At 41.4% G+C, this 25142-nt stretch overlaps 1 protein-coding gene and 1 long non-coding RNA gene across 7 annotated transcripts in view; one reads left to right on the top strand and one right to left on the bottom strand.

Annotated features, from left to right (window-relative positions):
• The window catches only part of LOC105083665 (uncharacterized), a 61280-nt gene extending 46587 nt beyond the window's left edge, over window positions 1-14693 (top strand). For all 3 annotated transcript variants that reach the window (XR_012501833.1, XR_012501832.1, XR_836627.3), the window contains one exon: window positions 12036-14693. This is a non-coding gene — a long non-coding RNA (uncharacterized LOC105083665). The remainder of the gene's footprint in view (window positions 1-12035) is intronic.
• SMYD3 (SET and MYND domain containing 3) overlaps window positions 1-25142 on the bottom strand; it is a 562584-nt gene that overhangs the window by 28032 nt on the left and 509410 nt on the right. The window lies entirely within an intron of this gene.

The raw sequence follows: 25142 nt of genomic DNA, 5'->3' as shown, positions 1-25142 counted from the left end.
TGAGAAATGTTCGCCAACTGAAAGAGGCCCTTCCTGCATCATCTTTGGTCAACTGGACATTCTTTGTGCATGGAGAAATTTTACTTTGCCACCACAGTGAAGAAACATCAATAAATGAGTCTAGTGAAAATGTGGTAATATTAAAAAAAAAAAAAAACCCAACAACTATGGTATATCCAGACAATGGATTATCATCCAGTGCTAAAAAGAAAGGACTTATCAAACTATGAAAAGACATGGAGGAACTTTAAATGCATAGTACTGAGTGAAAGAAGCCAGTCTGAAAAGATGACATTTGAACTATATGACATTCTGGAAAAGGCAAAACTATGGGGACAATAAAAAGATCAGTGGTTACCAGGAGTTCAGAGTCGGGGAGGGATGAATAGGCAGAGCATGGAGGATTTTCAGGGGAGTGAAAATACTCTGTATGATTCCGTAATGAAGGATACATTTGTCCAAACCCATAAAATGTACAGCACCGAGAGCGAACCCTAATGTAAACTGTCGACTTTGGATGACAATCGTGTGTCAGTTTAGGTTCATCAGTTGTAACAAATGTCCCATCTGGTGGAGAATGAGGATAATGGGGGAGGCTCTGCATGTGTGGGGAAGGGAGCATATGGGAAACCGCTGTATATTCCACTCAACTTTGTTGTGAACCTAAAACTGTTTAGAAAAAATTAAGTCTTAATTTTTTAAAAAGACTGAAAATGAAATAGACATTTTTGGACGAAGAAAAACTGCCAATTTGTCACCAGCGGATCTTAACAAAAGGATTTTCTAAATTACATACCTCTGGTAGAGGGAAAGTGAGCCAAGATAGATGGGAGGTCTAAGGTGTAAGGAGGAATGAAGAATAAAGAGAATGCTTAATAGGGGAAAATCTATGAATACTGACAAACGAAACAATTTTAGGGGTTAAAAATATGGTAAAAATTAAAAATACAATAAGCACAGCATATATGTTACTGGAACATATGGTATATTTAATAAAACAGTATTAAAAACTGATTTAATGTTGTGTTTCAATTTCTAGGTAAAAGCCATTGTGTAGAGAACAGTTACGTTAATAGATAACCTGAAGATTTAATAATCTCAAAAGATAGGTGTTAAATCAAGAAGGGAACACTGCAGTTTTTAAAATGCACATACCTTTCCTTTGTTTGGAAGGAAAAATTAGATTTATAAAAATTAAAAACTAATAAAAAGCTGCACGACCCAGTTTTAAAGAGAAGATGAAGTCTAGACTGCCATCAGTAAGTTTACCAGGTTGTGTGTCTGTATCTGTACTACAGTGTGCCTCTGTCTAACAACACTGAGTGTTGTTTACATACATTCCAGAAGTGACGGTCTTCTTTTTGATACAGATGCCAAGTACTCAAGAGCCCGTAGCTCTTAAAGAAGTCTTAGGCTCCCAGAACACAGGTGTCGGGAGCTGTTGGAGGTGCTGGACTGTGTGCTGGGAAGCAGAGGTGCTCTCTTCAGTGATTTTCAAAGGAAAATACAGCCTGTTGGGGCAGAGCATGGCCCTGCTCAGGTGTAGAATCGTGAGAAAGTAAGTGAGCCTGTAGCAGGGCTTGGAAATGGTGGCCCGAAGGCCATATCCCACCTGCAGCATGTTTCTGTAAACAGCTGTGCTGGCATACAGCCACACTTACCCATGTACATGCTGTCCACAGCTGCTTTCGTGCCTGCAGCAGCGATACTGAGTAAGTGACTGTACAACTTGCAATGCCCGAATACTGACTACTGGCCCTTTCCAGGGAAAGTCTGTCTGACAGCTGTATGTAGTAAAGGAGTTTCTAGAAGTAAGAGGCTGGGGGAGGATCTCATCCAAAAAAACACTCTATAATGGATAACTATGAATATGTATTAGATATAGATCAGACTAGATAGTTGTCTCCAGCAAGAATAATGATAATTATAACAAATAAGTTAAGCCCTTCTAAGGACTTTATTTCAGCTAAATTTATTCTAAAACAACCTTATGTAAACTTTGGTAAAGATGATGTGATCAGAGAGTCTTCTCTGGAAAAAACAAGTATAACGCTGGACGGAATTGCCAAAAACAACCACTTCAGGGCATGAGAAATTGACCAAAGTTAAACAACAAACTGAGATGTGTTTATTTGTTAAAAATAACTAGAGCCTAGAGTAAGAGAAGCAGAAGTCCATGGCCTGCTTGCCTGGGGCTATTTGCATCCACTGCCCCTACCTGAATGAGCCACAAAAGGACTGAGACAGGTGCTCCATTTCACCTAGGTAACTAGGAAACTGGACTTACAGGAGGGAGACACAAGAGAGCTTGGCAAAAAGTAAAAGCCAAGGGAGGCGAGAACTGGCTTCAACTTTGAACGCATACACCTTCCCATACAAAGTAGAAGGGGACACCTTACAGGTTCAAGATGTTTGAGCAGTACCTCTAGCCACATCACTGGCTGACCACTGAGCTGTGCAAACACAGGAAAGACCCTTAGGAAGCTAGGCTAAAAAAATAAAAAACTGAGCAAAGCCATCATTAATTAGCTGCATTGCCCACTCCACAGTTTACATGCAGGCAAGTTAAAAAAACAGCCCACAACAAAACAGCCAGTAACAACCTTCAGAACAATAAAACATAACACAGAGTTAATATTATCATTTTAAATGTTCAGTTTTCAGTTAAAAAAATCTTTAGACACGTTATAGTAGGAGAAAAATGCCCTCCAGATAAATCCCCAACCTCATCTCCAGAGCCTGCGAATGTTTATCTTACACAGCAAAATGAACTTTGCAGATGTGATTAAGGTTAAAAACCTTGAGATGGGGAAATTACCCTGGATCATCCAGGTAGCTCCAGTCTAATCACATGAATCCTTAAAACCAGAGACCCATTCTTGGCTATGGTCAGAGAAAGAGCTGTGATGATGGAAGCAGGTCAGAGAGTTGTTATGCTGTTGGTTTTGAAGATTCAGGAAGGGAATCATGAACCAAGGAATGTGTGCAGCCCCTAAAAGCTGGAAGAGGTCGGGAAACAGGTTCTCCCCTAGAACCTCCAGGAAGAAGTACAGACCTGCTGACACGTTAATTGTAGCCCAGTGAGATCTGTGGTAGGCTCCTGGCCAATGGAACTGTAAGATAATCTGTGTTGTTTTAGGCCACTAAGCTTGTGATAATTTGTTAGAGCAGCAAAAGAAAATTTACAATACACATGTGAAAAACAGGAAAGTAGGAACCATACTCAGGAATAAAGCTGTCAAAAGAAACTGACTCTGAATGGGCCCAGATGTTAGGTTTAGAAGACAAAGTCATTAAAGCAGATACTATAAATATTTTTAAGGAGTTAAAGTAAATTATGCTCAAAGGATTGAAGGGAAATAGTAAAGGAAAAGAAGGGACAGGAGGGAATCTTGATGGAGAAATAAAAACTGTAAAAAAAGAACCAAATGTAAACTCTAGAGTTGAAATGAAAAGGTCACTAGTGGATTTGACAGCAGATATGATATGACAGGAGAAATAATTAGTAAACTAGAAGACAGATCAATAGAAATATCAAATCTGTAGAACAGAGTGAAAAATAACTGAAAAAAAATTAGCAGAATCCTCAAATACCTATGAGACAGTCACATTTTCAATGTATGTGTAATACACATCTCACAATAAGTGGAAAAAGAGAAGGGGACTAAAAAATAGTTGAAGAAATAATGTCCAAAACTTTTCTCAACTTAACATCAAAACAAAGCATTAGCTTATAGATCCAAGAATGGATCAACTATCTCCAAGAACGATAAATGCAAAGAAAATCTTACCCATACACATCACAGTCAGACTGTTTAAAGAGAAAACCTTGAAAGTAGCAAGAGAAAAACAACGTGTCACATACAGGGGAAACGACTAATTATCAAAAACAATGAAGACAGAAAACAGGAGGATAATAATGCTTAAAAAAACAAATTTCAACCAAGAAATCTTTATCTAGAGAAACTATCCTTCAAATGTGAAGATGAATGTAGTAATGATGTCAGTTCCCCTCAAACTGACCTATAATGCAATTGTAATAAAAATCCCAACATGGTATTTGTAGATATAGACAAGCTGGCTCTAAAATGTATATGGAAACTCAGAAGACACTAGAATAGTCTAAATAATTCTGGAAAAGAATAAAATTGGAGAACTCACATAACCTAATATTAAGATTTACGATAAAGCTTCAGTAATTGAAGAGTGTGGTATCAACAAAAGAGATAGAAACATAGATAAACATAATACAATAGTCCAAAAATAGAACTACTACCCCAGTTGCTCAGAAAAATGGGTTCCTCTTTTAAACATATTTCCTCATATGATTACATTAAAACATGTAATAAAAAAAGTTATGTGCTTTTTAATGGTCTCCCTGAATTCCACAACAGTGTCTATAAGAGAAAATATTTCTGATATAGGTGTATGCAGAGCTCTCTTTACTAACGAATCCTCCTTTCACACTATCTGAAGGCTAGGTACACACAGAAGGCTGGTTCTCCACCCTCCCCTGCCCCCCAAGGCAAACATATATCACTCCCTCCAGATTATAGAAATATATATTCATTCACTTACTTATATCATCAAATCCCTACTTACAGATCAAATTACTCTAGTTAGTTTAATCTTGTTTCTAGACAAGCCACTGCAGCCATGACTAATCTTTTCTCATGCTAATCACCTTGTAAGACTTGACACTTTTCAGTAATGCAGACATCATACACAGACATAAATATTGCACACAGTATTTTTTCAAAGGGAGGAATAAGGGAAAGGAGATCAAGGAAGAGTAAATGTTCACAAAAAGAAGGCGCTTTTGGAAACCTGTTTGTTTTGCCATTGTCAACGGGGAAGTGAATCAGGAATTCAGATGTAGCACAGAAGTAGCAAAACCACTTGAATTTAACTTGATGGCACCAAGAAACCTCTAGCAATACTTTTCTTCTGAGAGAACAATGAATGACCTGTTTGCTGTTTTGCCCATTTATAGGAGGGACTATGACTGCCTGTGACAAAATCAGTAATCAGCCAGGGTACTCATAGTTAAAATGGCATCTAAAATGTTACCTCTGATACAGCATTCCCAATTTACTATTAAAATGCCTATGAAGACACAATGTAGATTTTTAAAAATCACAACAATACAACTTAAAACTAATACTAATAGCCAACCTAATGCTATAGTCTAGGAAATCTTCTGAGATAGAACTTTGCTGAGTGCAGTGCATAGTGAAACACTATCTGGATAAGCCTGTCTGCTTGAAAATGGTAGGAAGGCCCTTTCCCACTGTCTGAATCATGGATCAGAAATGAAGGTCTAGACCAAGCAGGACTGTGTGCAGCTCTCTGTGCACCGTGCAGGGCTGGTTTCTGAAGTAGCCAGTCAGTCATCCTGGACCCCTCTTTCCCCTTAACCCTCTCTCCCAATTCAGATCTTTATTCTATGTACAGATTGTAACTCCTAGGGGGAAACACCCCCAAAACCAGAACAACAACAAAAACAACAAAAACCACTCTAGGGGATGGTTAATGGGCAAGAGTGGAGGAGTAGATGTGTCACACTGAATAATAGTGACAAGAGCAGGTGCCCTAAAGAACATGTGGGAAGTGGAGGCTGAGAAATGAGGAGCCTTGACAGATGTGAAGCACGTCTCAGCTGGGATAAGAGAAGATGCTATTTAAGTCTATCCATTCCCAAATGATGAAACTCCACTACATATGAGAACTGACTGTAAGCTGAGCATATCAACCTGTTGTCCATTTATAGATCTGGTGAAGAGGCTGAAATGCCACTGAGTCAAGGGCAATTTATATACTATGTCCATTGGCAAACACTTAAGACTGGATGTTTTCTCACTAAAATTGGGGAAAAGGAAAGGATGTCCATTGCCATTCTTATTCAACACAATACTAGAAGTATTAGCCAGTGCAATAAGGCAGGAAAAGAGATAAAAAAGGAAAAAATAAACTGGCCCTATTTGCAGATGACATGACTGCCTGTGTAGAAAATCCCAAGGAATTTATAAAAGCAGTCCTAGAACTAATAAATGAATTGAGTAAAGTCACAGAATAATAAACTCAGAATTCAGTAAAGTCACAGAATAATAAACACAAAAATTAATTATACCAACAATAAATATATGAAAATCAATATTAAAGACACAGTATGAGTTATAATTGCTATAAAAATTAAATACTTAGGTATAAATCTAAAAAGACCATATACTGAAAACGAATATATGTATGTATATGCATGACTGGGACATTGTGCTGTACACACTGTGATTAAAAAATTTTTATAAATAAAAATACCATACACAGTATCTATATGTTGAAGATTATAAAACACTGATGAAAGAAACATAGGAAGATCTAAATAAATAGACATACTGTGTTCGTGGATTAGAAGACTCAATAAAGCAAAGATGTCAATTCTCCCCAAATTGATTTATAGGTTAAACACAGTTCTAAAAATGTCTTAGTAAGAGTTTTTGTAGATACAGATAAGATTATTCTTAAACTTACATGGAAAGCCAAAGGAACTGAATAGCTAACAAAATTTTTAAAAAGCAGGAGGAAACTGGAGGATTCACACTATATGGTTTCAAGCATTTCTACAGAAGTACAGTAATCAAGACCAGAAGTAACTCTAGTTCTCTTCCAAGCTCTTGGCATGTTCACTGACCACACTTCTCCCTTGTTCCCAGGTTTCCATTATGCCCTGGCGAAGCTAGTATGGAATTAATATGAGAAGAGTATCTAAGTGTCTATGGACAAATGGCAAATGGTCGTAGTTATCTGCTGCCATGTAATAAGCCATTCCAAAATGTAATAGTATAGAGTCACAACCATTTTCTTATGTTCACGTATTGTGTGCATCAGAAATTAAAAAGAGGTGTAGGAGGAGATCTCTGTTCAATAATGTCAGCTGGGATGGGTAGAGGTGTCTCACAATAGCCACAGGTTGGAACAGCTGGGGTAAGAGGATCTACTTGATGACACGATACCAAGATGGTTTCTTCATTATCATTCTGGCACCTGAGCTGGGGTGGCTGAGGAATAAGCACAAGCAGGGACTTCTGACCAGAACCCTTATGTGGCCTCTTGATTTGCTTCTCAAAACATGGCAGCTGGTTTCTGAGAGGGAATGTCCAAAGAATGAGCATCCAGAGAGCCAAGAGTTCCAAAGTACCAAGATAGAGGCTGAAAGTGTTCATCTTACAGAGCACAAAGCCCTGTAAGAATAAGCTTTGAGTTGAGACTGGTGGTGGTGGGGTGGGCATTGGTGGCAACAGTTATTTCAAAAGCTATGAAAAGCTGGGCAGGTACCAGGGCAGCAAAGATTGTACTAAGTCCTTAGGTATAATAGAACAATTTAATATCCACTATTTCACTGATAACTAATTATACCTGTGATGTTTATTATCTTGATTACAGAAATGTATGGTTGTAGACCCCAAGGTTCTGAGAGGCTATGTAATCTGCCCAAAGTGGTACAGCCAGTAAATGGAGGAGCTGAGCTCAGAACCCAGCAACTGTTTCCTGAATCTGTTCTCTTCCCAGTCGACCTCACTGCCTCCTTAAACCTCCCCAATCTAAGTTTTGCCTTAGATTAGCTCTGTGCACTTTGTTAACCTCTTATAGTGAAATTAAAACATCTCCAATCCATTTCAGTAGCCCCTAATACACAACTCTGATTCCACTGAGTACAGATACACCAGCAGCCTGGCATTACCTCTCACCACCAGAAGCCTACAGGCAAAACCAAATTCATAACTGAAAAAAAGTACTGAAAAAATGAGAAACCAATAAATCTGCCAGCATGGTTGTTTCACACAGAAAACCTGAAATCCAACATCCAAATAACAGCATACTGTTGCTACCAGCTGTGTTTCCATTTAAGACGCCATTTGTGGAAAATGTTTATCACAGTCTTCTATTTTCTCTGTGCAAAATCAAAGAAAATTGAGAAATGCCAAATTACATTGTCTTCAAAAAATCCTGCCATAGAGTATCTCAGTTTTCACAAGTTATTCTCTGAAGACATTATTGATGGCCTACCAAGCTGATGGAGTAATACAATTTGCTAGCAGGAAAAAAGCCAGCAAACAGAATTGTATTTATTAGAGCAATATCTTTACAATGCCTTATTCTATTTTCATTACTTTTTAAGATCACACATTATATCACAGGGCAGAACGGCTGCCTTGCTATGCCCTGGATATTTAAGTATTTTTACAGTTGGAAGTAGATTTTAACACTTCTGCAAATTACAGCTATTCTTGCTAGAAAGGGCTCTTTATGCTGCTGGGGAAAAGAATTCTCTCTGAAAGCCTAGGTGGCCTTTGTTTACATGCAGCTACTCAGTTTAGACTCATAAGTTCCTGTCGGGGCAATCTCTTCCATACTCAGTTCCTCAAGGCCAGTCCTAGTGCTGGACCAGCTCTAGAACCTACATCAAAGTATTGAAATAAGTACCATTTGTCTTCACTCTTTTTCTCTCTTATTTCCTAGAAACTTTCCTCTTTTACCCAGGCTGGAGGACTTACCAATGGTCTCAGTAGTGCCTCACAAATCCTGCCTTCCCCAGTGCATCCCCCCCAAAAAGATTCCTCTTCACCTAATCAAAACTCCCAAGCTTCCTTTAGAAAAGTCTCATCTCATCAAGGTATTAAAAGAAAGCAATCTTATTAAATTACAGTTGTTAACGATTGATAATTTCATAGAGGTATTTGCATTTTGAAGGAGAAATTTTCATTGACTCAAAAGAATTTCTAATGGATAAAATTCAAAATGTAACTAAGTGATTAATTTTCATCAGGGAGAAGGAAAAAATTTGAGGGGCACAAGTACTTCCCAGGATTAAAAAAAAACTATGATGAGTTGAGGTTCACAAGTGTGGTAGTTGACAACCAACCACAGGCGGTACAGTCAGGGTGAACCTTGCTACTGAAGTGTCCCTTATCCTGCTTAGTCCTGGGAGGGCTTCAAAACACCCAACCAGACTCCACCACAGTGAATAGGAAGAGGGGACCCTTTAGGCATTTCTCCTACTTTCTCATTTGTTGGTATTTGGAAAGACTTCATACCATAAGCTCTGTCATCTGCATTCCTCTCCCTCTACCAGTCTTCTGTAGGATTGGGATGGACAGATATATTCTTGGCACATGCCTGTGAGAGTAAAGGGGTGGGAGGGGCAGAGCTTACAATTGTTAAAGTGAATAATAGACTGTTTAGAGCTAGAAGGAATTAGAGAACACCTGCTTCTACCCCTTCAGTTTAAAGATGTAATAGCCTAGAAAAGTTGCTCTCAGTCCACTGACTTGCTCTAGGTGTGCAGCACACTAATATGCCATCTTTTGGGAACTGAAGGATATAACTCCTTTTAGAGATACTGTCATAGGCAGCTTCCTACTGAGGCAAATATTCGCATCACCGCCCACCTATAAATGGAAAGCTGTTGCACAGAAGGGATGAGGGCCTTTGCAACCAAACTGGCAGAGCAGGACTAGCACTAGAACCAGTGCTGTTTAGCACAGACCTGGGATTATTAGTAGTTTGCAACTTTGCGAGCTATGGACAAGCAAGTACTCCAATAAAAAAAAATTGTTTTTAGAGCAATGAGAAAAGCTGTAGTCAATATCTGATTATTGAATTCAGCGGACAGAGAACCAGTGACTGGGGTAATACAAACAGGGATGACCCCGAATACTATATGTTTGCTACAGAATATTATTTTTATTTACATTTGAGTAGATTTATGTGGTTTGTATTCTGGAAATTTCCTTCAAACTAAATCCTGGTGCCAGACAAGTAAAGAGAATTTCGTAAGCTTTCCGTTGTACCTATCGCCACCGTTTTCCAACTCCACTCAACACTGATAGCTGACTTCTCTTTGCTGCTCTCAAACTCTTGCTGGCACAAGGACTAATAATTGGTGAATGGATTTCCCAGCTCAGAGATTTGAACTTTCTAGCTGGAAAACAAAGCTCCATATATATTTTTGATCAAAGAAAAATCCCCATCATTGATGTGGCATACACCTTTGGGGAGACACACCAGGAGAACCCATTTAACTGTTTGTTCATTTGCTCATTAGTTCATTCATTCATTCAGCAGTTACTGAGCACCCATTATGTGCCAGGCATTATAGAGATAAAGTGGGAAATAAGGCAGACAGTGGTTTCTGTCCTCATGATGCTTACATCACTGTGGAAGGACCAGACACTGAAAAGTAACAAGTCTGGTGAGCACCAGAGAGCCTTCTGTAGAGGTCAGTAGAGGGGGACCTACTCTAAAGTGGCAGGTCAGGAAGAACTTCCAAGCAGAGGAGACATTTTAGTTGGGGACTGATAGATGAGTCAAAATTAGACTGCTGAAGAATACTCTGGGCAGAAGGAACAGTAGGTGCAGGGGTCCTTGGGCTCAGAACAACACTAAGTATTCAAGGAACTGATAAAAAGTCCAGGGGGCATAGCTCGGTGGAAGAGTGCAGTGCTTAGCATGCACGAGATCCTGGGTTCAAGCCCAGGTACCTAAAAAATAAAATAAAATAAATAAGCCTGATTAGTCCCACCCCCCAAAAAAGTCCAGTGTCCTGAGCATGGAACAAAGGTTATACAGGTAATAGTGATGTGCTGTGAGGAAGAAAGGGCACACAGACTACTCTACCTGCTGGATCAGCTGATTCAACCCTGGTGGTGAGTGAGCCAACGTAAGGCAGAACCCACCCTTATCACCCACTCGTGTGTCAGGTCCACACAAGGGGGAGTCGCCAGGGTCAGGGTCAGCAGAGCTCTTCACGGGCAGGGCCTGGAGCTCAAGGTGACTGTACCTTTCACACCTCACTCCTGTTCAGGCCAGCAGCCTATAAATGCAAAGGCTTTCAAAAAAAGGCAGAGAGAGGCACACACGCATAATTAAAGGAGGAGTGGCAGTCACATTTTTAAAGCAGGAATTGCCACAGATAAGCCACAAGGGGAGATGGATGTACTCTGTGATTCCCTGGCACCATCACTTGAATTATTTGTACTTGTTTGCTAATTCTATAAAGACATTTGAGCATCTTTATGGATCAACCAAAACTGGAATCTTGACATCAGGGCTGAATTTGAATCTAAGACTCTGGATGGCTCTCTGTTCCATCTAACCATCAGGCCCATTAATTTCCACGATGAAATAATGAATTTTTTGTTTAAATCACTGTATGTTCCTGAGTAAACTGTATTTCTCAGTTGCAAATATTACATCTACCTCAAAAGCCCAGGAAACATAAAAGCAGGTGATACATATATTTCATTCTGTAATCATGGGCGTGAATTTGGTCTTTGTCATAAGAAATGACCCACAGGAGATGGGAAGAAAGGAAGGGGCTGCAATGCAGCTGTTCAGCCAGGCTGTGTGTCTTTAATAAGCTGTGCCACTAACTAGTGATGTCCCCATCAGACAAGCCATTCCTCCCCAGCATCTAAGAACTCAGTCAGTTCCTCGAACTAGTCATTTTCCTCTCATTCACAAGGGCATTTTGGGGAGGGGGGTGCATTTTGCAGGGAATGAAATGACTTAGGAAAAAGAACTTGTGATTTCACCTACGCAAAGAGGCCTGGCAAGCACAGCAAGTGCCTTTCCAAATCCCTCCTGGGCACCGAAGTACTGCTTGCAACACTTGTTAATGCCGTGGATCAGTTTATCCTCCGAACTCCATGACACTGCGAAATGGCATATGGAAACGGCAGGAGTCCCACACTCGGGGCACTGGGACACTGTGTCTCTGTCGGTAACCAAGGTTTATGCGCTCACTGTCTATGTTTTTCTTGAGTAGGGGCTGTGGAGCAGGGCTCAGCCAGATGGATTATCATTTTCTATAGTTAATGAGTTTATCTGTCTCAGGAAAGAAATGGGGGGAGAGAGAGAGAGTGAAGGGCGAGGGGAGGGAGGGAAACCAGAGAACGTATTCACGCTCATATGAGCATCAGTGAACATTTGTTCTGTAGAAACTCAATTTATTAAACAGAAATTCTGGTCTTTTGCAGCCTCCAGCCAGATTGCCTCTGATATCCAAAGGGTCACATGTGTTTGGAAGCCACTGAAGAAGTGACACCGAGCAGCTTCTGCAGGACAGGCAGCCTCCTCCCCTCCCCTTCTTTTCTATCTTGTTTCTCCCTCCAGAATTGCTGCCTGACTCCCTTTCATCTGAGCCCCTCCCTCCGCCCATCATCAGAGCTACTTCATTCCTTCTGATTAGTTCTCACTGTCAGGAACAAAGACAGAACCACCCAATTCGATTTTTTTAAAACATTCTAATCTTTTTCAAAAAATTGAAGCATAGTTGGTTTTACAATGTTGTGTTAATATGTGGTGTACAGCATAGTGATTCAGTTATACATATGCCTTTTCATAGTCTTTTTCATTATAGGCTATTACAAGATATTGAATATCGTTCCCTGTGCTGTACAGTAGGACTTGTTGTTTATCTATTTTATATATAGTAGTTAGTGTCTGCAAATCTCGAACTCCCAATTTATCCCTCCAACCCCCATTCCCCTGCTGGTAACCATAAGTTTGTTTTCTATGTCTGTGAGTCTCTTTCTGTTTTATAAATAAGTTCATTTGTGTCATGTTTTTAGATTCCACATATAAGGGATATCATATGGTATTTTTCTTTTTCTTTCTTTCTATTAGTATGATAATCTCCAGGTCCACCCATGTTGCTGCAAATGACATTTTATTTTTTATGGCTGAGTAGTATTCCATTGTGTGGAATACTTCTTTATCCAGTCATTAGTTGATGGACATTTAGGTTGCTTTCATGTCTTTGGTACTGTAAAATAGTGCTGCTGTGAACATTGGGTTGCATATTTCTTTTCAAATTAGAATAAAATGTTCTAATCTTAAATACATATATGTGTGTTATGTTAGCAGCATATGTAAATTTCTTCTCCAAAAGGCTGCTCTGGGGAATTCTGCTTATGTCACTGTTCTTGGCTTTCTGTCGAATAAATAAAAGAGTGCTCTGTGCCTGGGGGCTTTACATCCCTCCCTCCCTTACTTCCTTGCCCCAGCTTCATTCCTTCCTGGAATACATACTGAGCACCTGCAGTTAGCTAAGCACAGTTCTAGGTGCTGGACACTGTTCTAGAAAAGCATTACCTCCGTTAATCCTTACAATAATGTGAGGTTAACATTATTATTCCTATTTTACATATGTGAGAACTGCAGCTCATAGAGGTTAAATAGTTGTCTGAAATGACATAACTGGTACAGTGCAAAACTTGTCTGTCTCTAACATGTAATCTTTATGATGCTATAAGCTATTAGCAGACAGTATCGCTTTGTAATCCGATCTAGTAAATTAACATGCCTAATTCTTCATGCCACAGGAGACTCTAAAAATTGATTTGTTAATGATGACAACCAATGATCAAGACCCTGATCACTTAGGGAACAAGTTGAGAATGAATTTCTGTCCCTCTTCACTCCTCAATAACCATGGAATTTTGACATGCCATTTGTTTTTCCTTTTGGTACCAAGCTAGTGGGGAGCGAGTATGTCAGAATTATCTGTAGGCCGTGACTTGAGTGATATATGCAAATTGTCCATAGTTAATATACAGCTTGTTTTATAAATATGGCCCTAACAGTGACAAGTGCAGGAGTGGTCTGCAGGGCCAGGGTTAGAGTGGAGGTGGGGTGGGTGAGAGCCAGAAATCAAAATTCAAAGACAGTGACATCCTCGCAGGACTCCACACAGCAGACTCAGCTCATTCATCTCAGCAGCTGCCCAGTGTTTCCTGCCATCCAGCCATCCAGCACCAGCATGAGGACAAAATGTGCTTCCTCAAGTTATAAATACTGTGTTAAAGTAATACCCTTCTGAGAAAGGCTTGAGTTTCAGGAGCATCACCTCATGCCCTGTGCTGCATTTCTTGTGAGAAACAGTCTTCCATCTGGAGTCTCACTGCATCTGCAGCGTGGCAGACAGTGCAGCACTAACTTGGCTTTAATTTCCAAACCAGACTCAGGTGGGAATGAACAAGGGTGTAGCCATTTCCTTCCCACTGGCAAGGCTTCAGCTTCCCCCAGGCCCCTTTACTCACCCCGGCCCGCTCTAAAGCGGTCACGCTGAGTGACCACCACCCAGAGGTCCACATCACACTTAACCTCTGAGCAGCACGCACTGGGTACCAGCCCACTTTCCTCCAAACAGGCCCTCCTGGCATCCGGGAGACATCCCTCTCAGTCCTTCTGCCTGGCTCACCCCGACACCGCTCGGCCTCTGCCCTGCCCTCCATACTGTCCGCACTGACTGCCCAAACCCCTGATTGGCCCACAGGCCCCAGGTGACCCGGTACACTCCTACCTCTATTTTATAACTACACAGAATTTTATCCTTACTAATGCTTTTTTGGGGGGGCCCTACACCTGCACTGTCTGATAGTTACCCCATTTTCTTCTGGTTAATGTTGTTGTAGTATCTCTGTCATATTATTTTTAGCCATTTGGTGGTGTTTGCTCCTCACGCAGCATGTAACTGCTTAATTTTTTTTTAATCTAGCTGATTATATTTTAGTATTTAAACGTAATCTTAATCCATGTATATTTATGGTAATACCTGTGGTTTTATAACTTCCTTCTTGTCATTGTTACCTGGAATTTTAGTTCCACCTTTTGATATAAACATGAGGAAAATAGTTACTTTCGTGGTCCTTATTAAATTATATTTATATTTATATTTTTACTAATTTATATGCCATTTCAACAATTCCAATACTCACTATTCTTCCATGCAGCCTACAACTTCCCTCTGGGATCACTTCTCTTCTTGTAATATGCATTATTTAACAATTCTTTTAGCAAGATTCTTTGTACTTCTTAAAATATCTTCATCTCATTCCTATTCTTGAAAGATAGTTTAGCTACAGAGAAGTCTCTCTTGACAATTATTCTCTTTTGCATGTTGAAGATACTATTCCATGTGTTCTGGCATCAAGGGCTGTTGATGAGAGATGTCTGCAACCTAACTGAAATCAGGCTTTGAGATCCTCTATCCTTGATGTTGGGAAGTTTCACTACAATACGTCCAAGTTTGGATTTCTTTTATTGATCCTGCTCAGTCCTAGGGAGTATGCTTTCAATTTGAGAACTCAAGTCTTTTTAAAATTCTGGTAAAATAAAAATTTGTTGGCTGTTTGTTTGGTTCTTTTGTTGAGAACCTCTTACTAGAAGTTTATTGGAGAATCTCAAAATATCTTTCATGCCTCTTGGCTGCTTTTTCACATTTTTTAAAATTTCTTTTTTCTCTCTCTGCTGCATTCTTAAAAATTTTTTAATTACTTGACTTTGAAATTTAGTTGATGTACAAATATTAAGTTTCAGGTGTACAACATGGTGATTTGACATTAAAATACATTACAAAATGATCACCACAATAAGTCTAGTAACGGTATGTCCCTGTAAAAATTACTGCATTATTGACGATATTCCTTATGCTGTATATTACATCCCCATGACTTACTTATTTTATAACTGGAGCTTTGTATTTCTTAATTTCCTCCACCTATTTTTTCACCCCTCCCCTGCCCTTCCCCTCTGGCAGCAGGCCATTTTTTCTCTGTATCTATGAATTCCTTTATATTTGGTTTTATTTTGTTTTTTACATTCTGCATATACATGAGATCATACACTATTTCTTTCTCTGCCTTAGCATAATACTCTCTAGAACCACCCATGTTGTCACAATTGGCAAGATTTCCTCCTTTATTATGGGTGAGTGGTATTCTGTTGTGTACATGCACACACACGCGCACACCACATCCCTTCTATCCATTCATCTACTGATGATCACTTAGGGTGCATACGTGTTTTCTAATTAGTGTTTTTTTCCTTTGAGTAAATACCCAGAAGTTGTATTGCTGGATTCTATGGTATTTCAATTCTTAATTTTTTGAGGAGTCTCCGTACTGTTTTCCATAGTGGCTGCACCAATTTACATTCCCTCCAACAGTGTGTGATGGTTCCCTTTTCTCCACGTCCTGTAGTTCCTCATGTGTTTTGGAATGTTGGTGTACAAATTCATTTTCAGTGGGACATTCTCTCTCATCTGTCTCTGTCCCGGTCTCTATTTGTACCATGTCCCCACAAGTGCCTGGGTACCCATCGTGAAAAGAATCTTAAATGATGGCTCAGAGATCCTACCCTCAGTGACAGAAACACTGCGGATCCTGTCACTGAGCCAGCAGTAGTTTGGCTCAGGTCCTGGTCGGGACCCGGAGCCTGACACTCCATACTTACTTAGAGATACACACTTCATTCTAGCCATCATTCTAGGCACTGGTTAGCAGTCACTTTTATCAGCCCCCTGACATAAGTGAGGGTGCCCTCTCTCACTTACAAACAGTGCTGATTTTAAGCAGTGAGCCTGACTCCACTTGCCACTTCGTCAGTACATATCTAGTCTTTGATACGTTGCAGGAACCAAGTTACCAGCCTTTCTACCTGCTTTCCCCAAGAGCCTGGGCACTAGTGGCTTCAGCTGTGGACCTGCTTTGCATCTCCCTTCTTGTTTTCTGATCCACAGAGACACATATCTTGCTTTGATCTTGGCTATAACTTTTAATTTCCTGTCATTATATTTTGTCTCTTATGGCTTAAAGCATGATCTAATAATGCCATCTTACCAAGAAATTCCCTGACTACCTTCATAACTTCATCTCATGCCATTAGCCCATGTGCTCCAGTCACCTACTCTGGCCTCTCCTCAGTTATCTGGTCAACCAAGACTTCTACCTCACACCACACACACGGCTACAGAGGAACAGCCAAACACCAAAATTTCTGTGTTCCTCTCTCCTCAAATGCCATTTTCAACCTTCACATTTCAGCTTGAATACATCTTCTAAGAGAGTTCTTTCCTGACCACTCAATCTTAGAAGAACTCCCTAAGTATTTGTTATGGTATCCAGTCAATTTTCTTCAGAGCAAAGTTGCAAACAGCCACAGATCTCCAAAACAGTAGCCACAAGAAGCCACACTTCTGTCTTTTTGGCCAAACTTACCTACACAACTCATACTGACAGTAGTGCTATCTACAAATACTATACAAAGGAATGCTCTGATGTGAAAGGAAATATACTGGGAAACCTGATTTTCTCTTTGGGACTTAGATGATGGAATTATCTGGAAGTTGGTATTATGTGTAACAAGCAAAGATTCTGTTATTTCAACATTTTTAATAAAAAAAAATAATAAAACCTTATTTGTTCAGACCAGTTGGGATGATGAAACAACTTATGTAATGGAAATCTGAAATTCTGGATTCTTTTAGCAAAATAGAGATTGATTTTTTATGAGACTGTACAATAACACAGAGTTATGGCTAATAGAACACTGCCAAATAGGGTCTCTGCCAGGACCTACTTTAATAAATAGGGAGGAATTACCTATGATTAGCGGCGTTTATTTGGTGGGATAGCATGCTGTAAAGGCAGCATGAATAATGAGTATTTCCCCTATAATTTCCTACATATTCATCATTTGCTTTTTAGGAAACATTTTTTTCTTCTATAGATATTGGGAATGTGAACATCAGCCCAAGTCCTCTCTAAACTACCATAAATTCAAAACCAGTAAGGCTTTGTGCGTTTGATATGCACAAATACAAAATCTGATATGCATATCAAATACAAAATGGTGTTTTATATTCACAAAACTCTTGCATATTTTGATCTGAATTTGGAAGGCAGAGTACTGTGGTCACACTCCACGCCCAGCCGGTCTCTGCGCGTACAGGGAGCGCCACAGCCGCACCAGGCGCTGTAACTACATCGCTGCCCCGTTCTGGCACATTTCAAACATGCAGCTAATATTTGGTGACGGGAGGAGTCTGCGTTTCTTTCTCCTTGCTCTCTCACTCTCTCTACAGAAGGCATCACTATCTGATTAGTCTGTCTAAAATGAAAGGCCATGATTAAAGGTGCAAAGCTCCTAAGAAATAATGATAAATTTGGAAGGACAGGAGAAGACATGTCTGTCCCAGCTGGCGCAGTCAGACGATGGAGGAAATTGCTTTTTTGGTAGTATGAGTGAAAGTTTTCAAAATAGTCACTACAAGGAGTTCTCTATTCAAGTACCAAATTGCCGGATACAGAATATAAGGGAGATTTGGTGCACATTTTCCTGTGAACAGGGCCTTCCTTCAAATGGCTGCTAATGTCAGTACAGGAAATGGCCATCTCAGAAGAGGTTTCACGTCTGCTATAAACGTCCACTACTGGCAGCTTTTCAAAACTGTGCAAAGACGTGTCTTCTCAATGCTTCTGGGTTCCAAAAGAGACCTGGACCAAGAGACTGTCAAGGCTCATTACTAGTGGTCTGTTTCCTGTGTGTTCTAGGGAATTCCATTTTCAGAAGCTGTGGGGGCTTTTCATGATATGGGTTCACGGATACTCAGTATTTGGGATTAGTAGTTTGGGGCACAGAAAACAGAAAAAGATGAGGCATAAATGTCCAGTGTTTTCCAGTAAATGAAAATGAATCACAGTCTAGAAAGTAGAAATAGTCTTACCTTTAAAAATATGTACAACTTTCTGGCTACTTCTAATTCCAGGAAACCACCTGTGAGTATTCTCATATCAAGCTGTTGCAGGTGAGGATGGCTGCCCCCAGCTGCCCCATCCCTGCCCCAGCGCGAGCTGCTACATCCCTGAGTGAAGGTGGTGCCGTGCTTGTCTGCAGTCCCTCAGCCCTGCACAGAGGTGGCGGTTTCCAGCGTGAGCCGGAGGGGGCCCAGCCTGCAGGAAACTGCGGTCTGAGACGCCTTCTGAGTGAGGAGTCTTGACTGTTCAGCGTGCGCACGCGCAAACACTCACACCCCCACACCCCTTGAGCCTTCTCCACGCTGCAGTGTCACCCAGCTTCTCAGTCTGCCCACCGCACAGCAGGAAAGGGAGAGGGCAGCATCAAGGGTCTCGGGCTCATGTGTTTTTTCCAGTCTAGGCTTGTCCTGTGTGAGGCTGACCTAGGGCGGGTGGCCACCCTTCCTCTGCCATGGCTGTATTTCCCATTCTCCTTTTTTTCCATCACTAGGTTACCACTCAGAGCTTCATCCCTCACTTTCGGGGTTCAAGTCTCTTCAGATCACCATTCCTGCCTTCACTCCCTATTTTCTTACTCTCCACCTTCTCTCTTTCATGTCCCCCAAGGATGCAGTCAGGCCCCCAGTCCTGCTGTTCCCTCATGCCCCTCAGACTGTGCTGCCCTGTCCCGCCTCATGTCCTGTTCCCTCTACTTTCAACCTCTCTCCTGATGACGTCCTTGTGACGTTTTCACAGCCCATGAGTCCATCCTTCTGACACACGTGCTTCCCCTCCCCACTCCCTGCCTTCTCTATCCTCTTCAGAATGGCCCCCAGCCCTTACACAGGCAGAGAACCCTCCTCTCCTCTAAGACGTGGCAGCATTCCAGGGAAGCGGGGCTGCATGTGGGTGCAGGTGCAGGGTGTCAGAGGAGGGCTGAGCATCCTTGCTGCTCTGACACCGGTGTGCAAGGAGCCCCACAAGGAGGCCACAGCCTAGGATGGCAGTGGGGGGCTCCCATGTCCCACCTCAACCACTCACTTCTATACATTCTGCTTCTTACACCCAGACCCAACCTCAACTGCATAGGATCTCAAAACTAGTTTCTGTGAAGGGTCTGCAAGCAGCTCCTCCCCCAGAATCACCAGGTGTAGTGTCGTTATAGGGGAGAGGCACTACCTTTCACTCTACAAGGCCCTCTCCACGCCATTCCAGTGAAATGCAAACTTTATAGGCTTGAATGAATGGAACCTAGGATATTTATGTCTAGAAGTAGATTTAGTTGTCCTGAAGCAGACTACATGATGAGTCAGTTTATGCAAATGAACATTTTCATGCTTTGCTGGAAAGCGTAAATAATGTTAACCATGGGAGTAAATGGTGCAGGGCACATCACTCTCCCTGCATTCTGGCCACAGCACTGACAGAGAGGCATCCATCCTGCCCTGAAGTAGGTGCTCTGTGATGTCTGCTCGTGAACCACTGAGCCACAGAGGATGCCTGTGGCATCTCCAGCCCCGGACTGTACCTGCTCACCTCAGGCCGCACCGCAAAAATTCACTCCAACCGTGTAAGCAGTTGGCATCAACTCCCAGACAGACCAAGGGGGCATCTGCACTTAACAACAAAAACCCTGAGACACCTCTGGGCAGTGGCTGGCCTAAGGCACAGGCCCACTTCACCAGGCTTGTTTGGGGCCATCCTTGTCCGGCTCCATCCTTTGTCTCGCCTTTGCCCCCAGCCACACTAAACTCTGTGCAAATTCTTAAGTATGCCATAGCCCTCTTGCCCCAGAACCTGGGCGAGCTTCTCTCTGAGGCTGGCCCAGACCCTCGGCTAATTCACATCTTTCTCTCAGAACAGTGCTTCCTTCCTAATGCACCTCCTCCACCCCAGACCATGGCAGGCCCTTCCATCATAAGCTCTTATAAAAGTACCTTTCCTTCAGAGCATGAACAAAGTTCATACCTACACGCTGTATTTGTAGAATGACGTCCTTAAGGTATGCCTTTCACACCAGGGTGTAAGCTGCCTGGTGGCAGAATTCCCATATGCTTTTTAAAAAACCCAAGACTGTATCTAACAGTGCTTGGCACACAGAAGATCATCAATAAATAGTAAAATATTTAAGAAGCTGATGATGAATGGTTAGAGTAAAAAAGCTGACAGAGAGCACCGCCCCATCCCGCAGACGTGCCCGTGTAAACGAGCACACTGCTGAGAAAAGTGAAATCTGTGGATAACAACGGATGAAAACTTTGTTCTTAAAGACTCTTTTTTGTACAAAAGTATAAGCCTAGGGCTTTTTTTGTAGGTAGTAATAAGGATCCTAAAACAAGTAGTAGACAACCCAGCACCACCCATGCGAGAGAGACACCCAGGGGCAGGTCCCCAGGACCTGGAAGAAGGGTTCGGTCTGGCTAATGAAAGAGGCCCTTTCCTTGGACACTGTGGCTGAAGATTAGCACTACCTTCACTGCCTTCTGGGAAGAAACAGAAACTAGTACAGCAGGGTGCATTTGTGGTTAGTTGTATATGATAATGAGTTTTACGTAGTTCTCATTGCAGAGCATGGGATTTAAGGATTCTCAACAAATTCTTTGTTTATCACATGAAATCCTGAGTTGAAGAAGCCCTCTAGATAGAATTACATCAGTAGTACCAGAACTCACTGGGTCTGATTTGGCTTTCAAAATCAAGTTTCTGGTGGACAAACCAAATGAACGGCCCCACTTAAGATAATTCGATCTCAAAGAAGTTTATTTTTGTCTGGGTGTGCCCCATATTATACCAGAACCGATTACAAATGTTTAAAATAGCTAACCTTTTAAAAACGTGTTTGAAGCTTTTATACGTAAAAGCGTTTTCAAAAACAATAATACTGTCAATAAACAGAGTATCAGATTTGACAGGGTGGATTACTAAGTGGTTGAAAAACTGTTCCCAGAAGATGTTGATTAACGTTTCCCTCCACCCTGGAGGGCACTGGAAACAGGCCATCCTTGGCCTGGATTTATTCAACATTTTAACCGTGATATGGATAAAGATATTTAAGACATGTTTATCAACCCTGTAGCAGCTCAGAGGAAGGGAGAACAGCTCTATAATCTTGGCCGTGTTACTTAATCCATTGGACTCTCCATTTCCTCATCTATAAAATGGGGATAATGATTCCTATCTCGTAGGGTTATTGTAAAGAAATAATGAGCTAAAAGTACGTGAAGTGAGCCAGCAAAGTTACTTATCCTCCTGCATACACAGAGCGATGGAGTCACGATTAAAAATAAGCCTCACGCTGTAAAAATGGGCTGAAACTAATAATTGTTATATCAAAATAAAAGTGGAATTCTCCAATTAGTTTTGAAAAAGTAACTTTAGAGAAGGATCCACAGAAAAACAATGGCACATGAAGAAACAAATGAGTGGCAAACAAAAACAAATATCAGAAAACAAACTTGGAATAATATCATCAAATCATGTTCTTCCAAAATATAACAATGTCACTTACAGAGTCTTAATTGAGGAGTCACTATACCAGTCAGTCCGTCCTACCCGTTAAAGGGCGTGTGTTGTACTGTTCAGTCCAGTGAGTCCTAGGGAACTGACATCAGCAATGTATAAGCCTTGCTGTGAATGTATTCAACTGTATTTTATTTTATAATCATTTGATTTATTTAAAATAGTTTTGAGTTAATTTCAGAGTAAACCTCCATATCAGCAAAAAGTTACTGCAAACTCACGGAATGGGGGAGATCTGACCTGACAGGGCTCCTGAGACGAAGTTGTACGAGGTTTCACTGGCCCCCAGCTCAGCAGGCTGCGCCAAGGCCGCCGCGGGCCTCAGCCATGTGAGTCCTAGCGTCAGAGTCAAATACTAACCCCCTTTCTCCCCAGATCACGAGGTGACTCTCTTTTACTATAAATTATGAAAATAGCTACTTGATAGTAAAATCAAAACTAATTTTATTTATTTAATTTCTTGCAAAATGATTTGTTGTTTTTAAAACGATTTTTTTTAAACTTCTGATGCCTCCCAGAGCAGAAGGATTGCTATATTAGAGATGGAATTCAGTCACGCTTCAGAGACACCAGGCCAGTGGCTTCAGGCTGGAATCTAAAGTCTGGCTCTGGGCTCTGAAGATTTCTGGCTTTTAAGGTGGTTCCAGTTTCTAATGTTCCCTCATGTGTCTGTCTGTGACCTAAAATTCTGTAATTTGAAAACACAATAACCAAAGTCAAGCTAGGAAGAGGGTGGGGAATGAACCTGATGCCCCATTCTGGAAGGCCAGCACTGCTTTCTGAAATGACAGAATGAGAGGAACAGACAGGGCCAGGAAGCAGAAGCTGTGAGGCCTCTGCCAGCTCTGACTCTGGGCAAATTTCTTAACTCAACTGAGATACGATGCTCTCATCTGTGAAGCGAGTGGCTGCAGCTAGGCTGTCTTCAGAGTTCTCTCCAGCTCTGAAATCCTGCCACCTGCTACAGCGTTAGCACAGAGGTAGACTGGCCGTTGGGGGACTTATGGACACTCCCCCCACCCCCCACCAACAGTGGCAGAAATGAGTTATAAAGCCTGAATGTTTAAGACTCACAGGGCAGGCAGGGAAGCTCTACGGCTTCTAAAAATGTCTCCAGTCCTTCCTCATTATCTGATTCACGGAATCTAATTTAATGGTCAAATTCCAGAACCGCGTGCCAGAACCTCCAACTGTGACGTGAAAGATGGTCATCTTGGGCACGGGGCTCAGTGATGAACGACTCGCCGTATGCTCACACACTCTGTCATTTGCCTCCAGCTGTTTATATGTCATGCTGAGGCCAGGAGAAGTGCCAGTAACAAACCGTCAACAACAACAAAAATACCAAGTTACGCAAGGTTTTTGAGACATGATTGCTGCTGCTGAAAACATTTAGCACTACAAGCCCGATGTTTCAGGTTGAACTGTATGAACGTGACAATTTTGGAGACCAACAATAACTGACTACCAATAGTCTCATATGGTTAAATCTCTACAAAGATCCCTGGTAGCTGGGGAAAGGGGAGTCCCACTGGCCTTCCCCTGAGCGCAGGGCAACAGAAGGAAGAGAGATGCAGTCCCAATACGAAGCCAGGACACGGGGAGGCTAAATGGTTCTCATGTAACAAAAGAACAATTATGGAGGTGTCTTCTGGAAGTACTAGAATTAGGTGAGGATTCTTAAGGAAAAGAACAAATTTATTATTTCTGGAGTTAACAAAAATGAATAGAAAAATAACAAAGCCACACAGTTTCAAAGATTTTTTAAAACATTCACATGCCTGATTATGCAGCCGACACAGGGGAAAGAGAGATGAAGAGAACCAATGCTGCATCCTCTGAGCCCGGGATCCAGCTGTGCCCGATGCCACACACCTTGGACTTTCCACTTATATGAGCCGTCCCATCAGAAACCATACTCACACATACACAAAATAACAACTGTGATGTACACAGAAGCTTAAGATGCGAGACCCAACTGTCTTAAAATGTTGAATCAAATCATAAAAAGGCGGGACCCAAGTCACATCAAAAATTTTAAAAGGCTTAGGCTTCTAGTCTGAGTCCCAGATCCACAGGGTCCAGGCCCAGGTAGCTAAAAACCCACAGAGATTTTATTGTTTACCTAAGATTCTGGGTAAAAGAGAAAAAAGAACATGTTTCCAAACATATGTTTCCTGTTTCAAAACAGGAGATAAAGAAGGAGAAACTTCTCACCTCCATGGATTTAGCGGGTGCATCAGTGTCTAAGGCAGAGCTGAGAAGGGCAGAGTCAGGCTGTTGCACAGTCGAGTCTTCAGAACATAAGACAGAGGCAAGCTTATTAAGCCCTCGTTCACAGGCAACAAGCTGGAGGCTAGGTGAACTGTGTAAAATTGCACAAACCCAGAGCTAAGGTTTGTTTGAAATTATCAAATTATTTGATTAAAACTATTGGAATATTCCCATATTATTCTAATAATAAAAATATGAGAACAGTACTGAAGTCAATTTGGCCTCTTCTCTGAACTGATGACGTTTGCTGACGGATGTGCAGTGCAGGCAGTAACAGCCGCCTGCTGGTTTCTGTCCTAAGTCTTCCTGCCTATATTCCTGCTCTTATAATTTATCTGTTTCAAGCAAATAAAGATTGGTTTTAATTTATTGCCAAAATCTCTGGCTTGGGCAAAGGATAAGTTGGAATCAAAAAATATTTTGTTTTTTACCATCTATTGGTCACTACTTGAAAATCTGTATTCAGTGTTCACCCCATCTGCAGCTCCAGACAACCAAAAGAAAATTTTGTACTGTTCCCAATTCAGACTGGTGATGCATTGTGCCATTATCCTGCGAGCTAATATGAGATTCAGTAGCTGCTGTCTCACCTGACAAATATGCCTTCAGAATCCAGGCTCAGGCACATTACTTGAAGAATCTGCAGCTAGGAGTTTAACATAATTTATACCCTCAAATGCCTCACTACCGCTTCTGTGTATGCAGCCTGTGACTTGAGATAGAAGGATAAAGAAACCAGACTGGTTCTCTTCTTTCCCACCCCATCATCTAATT

Source organism: Camelus bactrianus, chromosome 23 (assembly GCF_048773025.1).
Source record: "Camelus bactrianus isolate YW-2024 breed Bactrian camel chromosome 23, ASM4877302v1, whole genome shotgun sequence".
In the NCBI taxonomy this organism is placed as follows: domain Eukaryota; kingdom Metazoa; phylum Chordata; class Mammalia; order Artiodactyla; family Camelidae; genus Camelus; species Camelus bactrianus.
Note: the sequence above shows the minus strand (reverse complement) of the source record. Positions and strands in the feature narration are given on the sequence as shown.